This window comes from Pogoniulus pusillus, chromosome 17 (assembly GCF_015220805.1).
Source record: "Pogoniulus pusillus isolate bPogPus1 chromosome 17, bPogPus1.pri, whole genome shotgun sequence".
Lineage (NCBI taxonomy): Eukaryota > Metazoa > Chordata > Aves > Piciformes > Lybiidae > Pogoniulus > Pogoniulus pusillus.
In genome coordinates this window covers 7,699,399-7,707,447 of record NC_087280.1, presented here as the reverse complement: position 1 = coordinate 7,707,447, position 8,049 = coordinate 7,699,399, and the positions used below count along the sequence as shown (strand labels likewise).

General features: G+C 39.2%; 1 protein-coding gene across 10 annotated transcripts in view; it reads left to right on the top strand.

The window, feature by feature from the left end:
• Positions 1–8,049, top strand: part of TJP1 (tight junction protein 1) — a 187,966-nt gene that overhangs the window by 29,128 nt on the left and 150,789 nt on the right. The window lies entirely within an intron of this gene.

The following is an 8,049-nucleotide window of genomic DNA, read 5'->3' as shown; positions in this document are numbered from 1 at the left end:
CAAACGGGGCTGGCGGCACTGCGGCCGGGCCGGGCTGGGTCGGGCGGGGGGTGCTGCGCCTAGCCGAGCGCGGGCCGCGGCGGGACGGGCGGGCGGGGCGCGGGGGGCTCCCCTCAGACGTGACGGCCGCCTGAGGGGCGCCGAACCGGTCCGGTTGCCTAGCGAGAGCGGGCCTGCGGCTCCCGGCGAGCATCTCTGGGGCGGAAAGTTCCCGGCGATTCACCGCCAGTCGTGTGGAAAGCGCCGGGAGGCGGCGGCGGTGCGGTGCCGCCGGAGGAGCTGTCCGCGGCGCGCCCGCCCGCTGGCCCTGGGGCCCGCCGGCCCGCTCTGAGGCCCGCCGGAGGACACTGAGCTCGGCGCTCCCCGTGGCTGGCAGCGTGGTTTCCACTCCGAACGACTCACGGGTGCTACCGTACGCTTTCAGGGAGACCCAGAGTCGGACGCACGGCCATGGCAGCTTCAGCAGAGGGGGGCGAGAGTGGCTCAAGCAGGGTCTGCCGCTTGCGTGACAGCCCAAATGTTGCCTCCGACTGCAGCGCATTCTCCTCCCCGCCCCGATCTGTGCAGAAAGCTGGGCTCTGAATTCCCCGGGCCCGGCTTCTATTGACAGGTGTATTGGAAAAATGGAAAGGAGAGATACAAGTCTAATAGTTTACTGAGCAATGGAGGTAGCACTGTTCATATACGATGATCTTTATTTCATGCCTGCTCTTCCCCTGACTTATTTCCAGTGTTTTTGTGCTAGGTGATGTGTGCCGGACTGATTTTTCTGGATGAATCAACACTATGTTATGAAAAATGTATTAAAGTATAATGGTGTAATGTGGGTGAGTAGGGCACTGACAAGCATATGGCACTGCAATACCCAGAACTCATGGACTCTTTAGAGTCCACTTTTGGCTTGATTCAAGCAGTGTATTGTCATCAGGAGAAATTTTAAGGAGAAAATCTGCAAGCCTGTGAATAGATGTTTTTTCTGTGAGGAAGATATCAAGAACAAATTTGTATACTGAGAATTTCTTATCTATAAAAGATTGGGAGTCATATTTGGGTGGTAATGGTCACACAGTTTTATTTCTCTGTGTCTAGATGTTCCTGGTGAAGAAAAGTGAAGTGTCAGAGAAGGCATGATAGGATAGGTCATTTCATTTAAAAATAGCTAGTACACAAATAGGAATATTTTAATGTCAGCATTTGTAACAAAACTGGGCCTTACATGAATTGTAGACTGTGTTTTTTTAGCATTTCTCCCCCACATTTTCAACTAGCGTAGACAGTGGCAAAGAAATACATTGCTTGAAGGAATGTCATGTGGAACTAGTAAGCTTACTGTCATTAGTTCCAAATCTTGCTATTTCTTGCAGATAAGAATACAGTCTGGCATATCTGTTCATCCTAACTGTAATGTACAAAATCAGATACAGTCTTAGACAAAAATACGCTGACATACAAATAAATTCTAATACATTTAGTCAGAGGTTTTATGGTGTATTTGGTGGTTTGCTGTGGATTATGTAAGTTACATAAAGTGTACCATACCTATTTAATTCTCCCCAAAATGCCACTCTGGTCTGCAGCAGTGTATAAATGGTGTGGTACTTCTTTTAAGAAGTTTAATTAAGGGTAATACAATGAAAACAGTTGTATTTTCTGTTTCTCCTTGGAAGTGTTTTCTTTGAAGCTACCTATATTTGCGTACTTTAAAAGTAGGTCCAAAAGGACCCAATTTAACTTTATGTCTTCAGTTGGAGTTAGATCAGCTATACAGCATCTGGTTTCGTGGTGTGATTCTGTGCTTTTCGAGGGATAGTAAAACAACATAGTGCACCCCCAATAATACTGTAAGCATGGCATTTCATAACGTTTGTAACTTGACATCATGCTGCTGCAATGCAATGCTGTGTGAAGATTTAGTTTACCAAGATTGTTAAGGAATAATAAAAAGTAATTTAGATATATGAATTACTTGAAGATTTGAAATAAGGTATTTGGGTTATTCTTATTAATTGGCAAAGTGATTTGTAGTCTTGTTTCCTTAGAGAATTTTAATAGCATTAGGCATTATTTGTATGGGCAGAATGTGTGGTTATGAATGAAATACTGTTTTCTGATTCATAAGGATACTTTCTCGTTTAAAGAAATATTTTTGCATAGTCTGTATCAAATAATGCATGAAGCAAATCTGAATATTAGCGAGAAGAGTATGTTGCTGCTACTAAAATAATGCAAAAATTTCCAACACGTAAAGCAAAAGTGTATTCCAGTACTGTATCACTGGATACCTCAAAACTACCTGAAGAAAATTTATAAATAATGTCGATTTATAATCAGAGGATGCATTTTCATCTCTTTTTATTTACTTTTTTTTTTTAATAACTTTCAACACTGTAGAAATGAGATTCATAAACTCTTTAATGCATCCATGCATATTGTAAGTAGAAGTGAAGATGTCATTTAATAAAAAAAGGGTTAAAATACTCATCTTTTTGTTGGTGGAGATAATCCACCTGAATCCTACTGAAAGAAAATGAAAAAGGTAACAACAGTATTTTATTTCTTCATAGAGCATCTGTCATTCCAATTTTCTCCTACAGCCCCCCCAAAATGCAAGTTGTATTCTGTGATGCATGAATGCAGGACAACAAATGAAAACAAAAAGGATGGACTCCTCTCTCTCACGGTGGTTTAAGAACAAATTGCTATAAACTCTCTAAAAATTGAAAAGACAGTTGAACAAACAGAAGGAAGCTGTGCCACAAGCTTGCAGTGGTGAAGTGGTGGAGCCAGAGACTTGCTTGTGTTCAATGAACACCTTGGTTATTTTATGATGAGGTTTACTTGGGGCAGAAGAGTTTGGGATGTGGCAGTGGAAGAAGTTACTGGAGTCCTGAACTGCTGATTCAGACCCTTTCCTGTGTTTGTGCAGTGTTGTAATCTAATATGTAGGAATCTAAATGAGACAAGTAGGATGTTTTGAATCATCTGCTGTGGGGGACAGTATTTGGATGCAAACCCCATCGTCACAATGCTGCTAGTACAAGAAAAGCGCAGCATGGGCTAACGTTTACTAAGGTGTCCAAGAAAAACTGCCTACTGAACAGGGTACAGTAGTGGGCGTAAATATTTACTGAAATCCCAATATAAACTTGGATGCTCTTACAATAGGGAAATGGTAAATCATATTATTAAGGGGAACTGCATAAGAAGACCATAATTTCTTGACATGCTGAATATTATGCTGCTGTGCCTTAAGAAGAAGGAAGCAAACAAACAGAAAAAGAACAGGATTATCCTAGCAAGTCTCATATTCCTCCTCACTAATATTCCCTGCTGTTCCTTAAAGCATTTGTCTTTGTGTTGAAAGGCTTACTCCACTTGGCTTACTCCTTCTATGCTTCCCTTGGAAATAAGAAAGTCATCTGTTAGTTTTAAGTCTTCAGTGTGGGGAATGTTAAGGAAATGGCTGAGGCTATTCCATATTTGCACTTCTGTGGTGAGAGGCCTGGAGCACAGCCCTATGAGGAGAGGCTGAGGGAGCAGGGGTTGTTTAGCCTGGAGAAGAAGAGGCTCAGAGTTGACCTCATTGCTTTCTACAACTGCCTGAAGGGAGGTTGTAGTCAGGCAGGGTTGGTCTCTTCTGCCAGGCAACCAGCAACAGAACAAGGGGGCACAGTCTGAAGTTGTGCGAGGGGAGGTAATAGGTTGGATATTAGGAGGAAGTTCATGCCAGAGAGAGTGATTTGCCATTGGAATGGGCTGCCCGAGGAGATGGTGGAGTCGCTGTCTCTGGAGGTGTTGATGCAAAGCCTGGATGAGGCACTTAGTGCCATGGCCTAGTTGGTTGGCTAGGGCTGGGTGCTAGGTTGGACTGGATGATCTTGGAGGTCTCTTCCAACCTGGTTGATTCTATGGTTCAGTGATCTAGGTTGCAGGACAGAATGCAGATACAATGTACTACAGAGTTTGTATTTTGAGAGGATCCAATTCCCCTGTTTGGTGCTATTGTTAAAAGAATCTGTGATGTAGAAGCCTGGATGTTAAATTATGTCTTCTTGTAAAATACTGGACAGGGACATTTATTTTCAAGCACAGGATTAAACTTACTTGAAATCAGTGAGGGGTAACTGGTGTTTGTGGAATTAAGCACTGATGTAAAGCCTTGTTGACTCGGAGTCTGTATTCAGTCTGGAGCTTGGATGTAGAAGTCCAGGCTTACAGGGCTGGATACCTGTTTTATCATTAGGACTGTCCCTAGGGAGAAATGTGACATTGTTTATTTATGTTCTAAATAGAGGCATATTTAGTATAATCAAATAATGAAAAATGTCACCATAGTACATGGGAGAGAAAGCATCCAAGATTGAACCTCGTGGTTGTCTCTACAGAACTATGTGGAAAAATACAGATCACCAGAATGGATGCTTTCTAGTTTTGATTACTGGTTCCTGTTAATATTTGTTTGAAATGGAGATAGCAATTTTGGTTTAGCCAATTTTAAGAATTTATTAATGTTGCAAATTGGTATTTTTTTCCCCAATGAAGACAGGATACCGAACTGAGGATATTTGTACGAGAAGTCAGCATAGCAACTGAGCACTCAGTGTAGTCATTGTTTAAAATTTGCCCTTTTTTTATTAACATTGAGCAATTATAGTTGTTAGGTCTAAGTTTCAGCTTCTCCTCTCCTTGTATTTGAGTCTATAGGCATATTGATCACTCGCATTCAGCTGAGTCCAACTGATGTCTTCACTTTCTGTATTATCGAGGAAACCTTCTATACATATCTCACCTGTGTAACTACTAGAGGAAGAAATTTGACTTATGTTGTGAAACTATGTACAATTTGGCTTTTTTTTAATAAGAAGGGAAGAAAACATTCAGTATGTGAGAACTGTAATAATTCTGTCACCATCATAATTCTTGTTGAGGCTATATAGTTGTCAAAAACTTGTCCTCTCTGCGTTAACTGTAACATTAATACTATGATAGGAAAACAAATACAGAAAATGTGTCATTTCAAGACTTTTTTCAAATATTCTGATGTTACCTTTTATAAAATTGTTCAGAACTCTCATCACTAAATAAGAAAAGTTATTTTGTTGTTTTTTTTCCTGAAGTTCTTAAAAGCTGTTCAGTCTAACTGGTCTGTCTAGAAAACAGCACAACATTAGTTATTTCAGACAAAATTTAACTACAAAAACCAGGTGACATCTAAGATAGTTATAAATAGTAGGACTAGAATATAAATACAGTGTTTGTTAATGAAAGCCTTAGGATATATATTCCATCTAATTCTATTGATGTTTATTAAGTCATTAAGCCTTGATGTGATGCTGCACCTCAAAGTTGCTGTTGTATAGTACTTTGTAAGGCTGGCATGTTAATAAGTGAAATACAGATACTGAAAGTTTAAGGTTTTTTGCTTTTTTACAAATTAGAGAAATAATTTAGAGTCACAGTTATGTAATGTGATATATGATTGGGAACTCGTCAAGGTCAGTGAAACTGTTGTTAAGAATTGTGGGTAATAAATAAGAGCTTTGGGCTCCAGTTGGGATTTACAAAAGGATTCAATTTCACATGACTAAAACTTGTAAAAGTTATTGAATTGGGGTGCCTTAGTTTAGATTCTTGTGATGAACTCCATTAGAAATATGTTCTGTTTTCAGAATATTGAACTCGTCATTTGAACAGAAATGGCACAGTGCAAGAAAGGCACCTGAAGCTATTGTTCTCTTCCTTCAAAGATCTTGGTGCTATATTCTGCTTTCTAGAGCTGCAGAATATCTTGAACGTAGTGTTCCTGGGCTTCAGTTCAAGAGTACCTGAAGTAGTGGATGAGCTGCAGGGCTTTTAAAAGTGCTCTTAAAAGTCTTTCTGTCTTAACCTGTGATAATTCCTCTATGCCCCTAATGTATATACTACAGCCAGTGACTTAGCAATTCATGTATTTTTCTATTAGTTAATACAAATAAAAGATGAGATAATCAGATGGAGCAGATTTAATTAATAATTTATTTTTTGAAATTGAATGTTCAGATGTCAGAACCATAGAATATTGCAGTGCAGTGTCAATTTAAAAAAAAATCTGTGATTACAGTGAACATGTTGAGAACACAAATGAAGAATCAAAAGTAAGAAGGATTTAAAAAAGCAATTTGTTGGATTGTTCAACAATTTAGTTTCAAGTCAGACACTTTGGATTTTGTCTTGTGCATTTGGTCGCAATGAGTCTGACACTTGTTTATTTTGCAACTTTATTGTCTTTCGAGTTGTATTCCTTGTGGAAATTTCTAGTACTTGAAAGAGTTCCTGTTACAGTGCTGCAGTACTGCATGAGTGTTACTGTAAATGGATTCATAGATTTGTAGAATTGTTTAGATTGGAAAAGAGCTTAGAGATCTTGTACTTCCAGCCCCCTGCTATGGGCAGGGTCCCACTAGACCAGATCCAGCCTGGCCTTGAAGACTTCCAGGAACTTAGAGCCATTCCCTCTCATCCTACACCTGCAAGCCCTTGTAAAAAGTCCCTTCCTGGCTGTCTTGTAGGCCCCTTTTGGGTACTGGAGGGCTGTTCTAAGGTCTCCCTTGAGCCTTCTTTTCTCCAGGCTGAACAGCCCCTATTCTTACAGCCTAAGCCTGTAGATTATACTTGTGAATTTGCTGAAAATGGGGTGAAAGAGCCTTAAGTTTGCATCAGGTCTGTTACTGCTTCTCTTTGCTAAAGCTGTTGTACTGAGATCTTGCAGAAGCTGGTATTTAATGTCTTTGCACTTGTCCCAGAGTTTCATCAGAGAGTCGAATTCCATGATCCTGTAAATATTGAAGACTTGCTTCATATCCTTCCTTTGGTGCATAATATAGTAGAGAGCTTCCAGACTCCAAGTAATGCCATTGGCTGAAATTTTCTTTAGTTGGTTGAAGAATACTTTACTTTCTTAAAATGTCACTTAGAAATTAAAGATTTTTGCAAAGATTTAAGTGGTATCTTTCAGTTGTGCTATTTCTTCCTATAAAATGATATTATGAATCATAAATATGTTTTTAAAGTATTTTACTGAATCTCAGGAACTAACAAATAGTAGCAGTAGTTTATTCTTCCAGCAGAATTAAATGATGAATGGATTCCAGAGGCAGCAAGTTAATTTCATGCCAAGTGGCTTTGGAGAGCGGAGCTCCAAATATACCATTAGTTTAGTTTACTTAAAACTGTGTAGTTTTAATTAGCTGATTATTTTTACTTGGTTTTCTTCCATATATGGTTTGTCTTATCTTTGTTTTTTTACAAAGGCATCTCAGTATCAGAAAACAGTAAAAGACTTGCAGTTTAAAGAAATGCAGGTTTATAGGTAAGGCCCTGGAATAAGTGGTTTAAAATACAGTTCAAAATGAAGGAAAGCAATGCAGCTTAGAGCTGCTTAAAAGATTTTCTGTTAAGTGTAAAGAAGTCTAACACACCAAGCATTTAATTCACTGGTGGTGCACATGAAGATTTATTAACCCTGGTGGTAAGTAATGAAATAGACAAGCCTCAAAGATCTTCTGGAGAGATTAAAAATACATATATCTCTAACTGTACTGAAATAATGTATATCTCTGTGGACTCCAGGATCTGCACTTGACATGGGCTTGGAATGTGTAGAGTTATGTACATTTGGATTAACCTTACCAGAGATGTTTGGAGAGGTTGGTAGCAGAAGATACATTCATACAATAGAAATGGACTGTCTCTGTAAATGTTGCTGTCTGTGGAACAAGAGTTGAAACTCAGCAGTTGTCTTTCTTTGGAAATCTCTCATGGTGATTCTTTAAGACATTTTAGCAGAGAGACTGCAGCACTTTGGCAGTTTTTCTTCTGTGAATAAATATGTTACTGTTTCTCAGAATTTAATCGATACGTAATTGTACCAAAAAATCTGGTGCAATTGCAGCATGAAGTTGATGATGTAATGAAAATGTCTGAATATTATGTTTTCAGTTAGAAATGTTGATGTATTTTACAGTTAAAAGTTAGTAAATGAACCCAAGGGGAAGAAACAACTAAATGAAA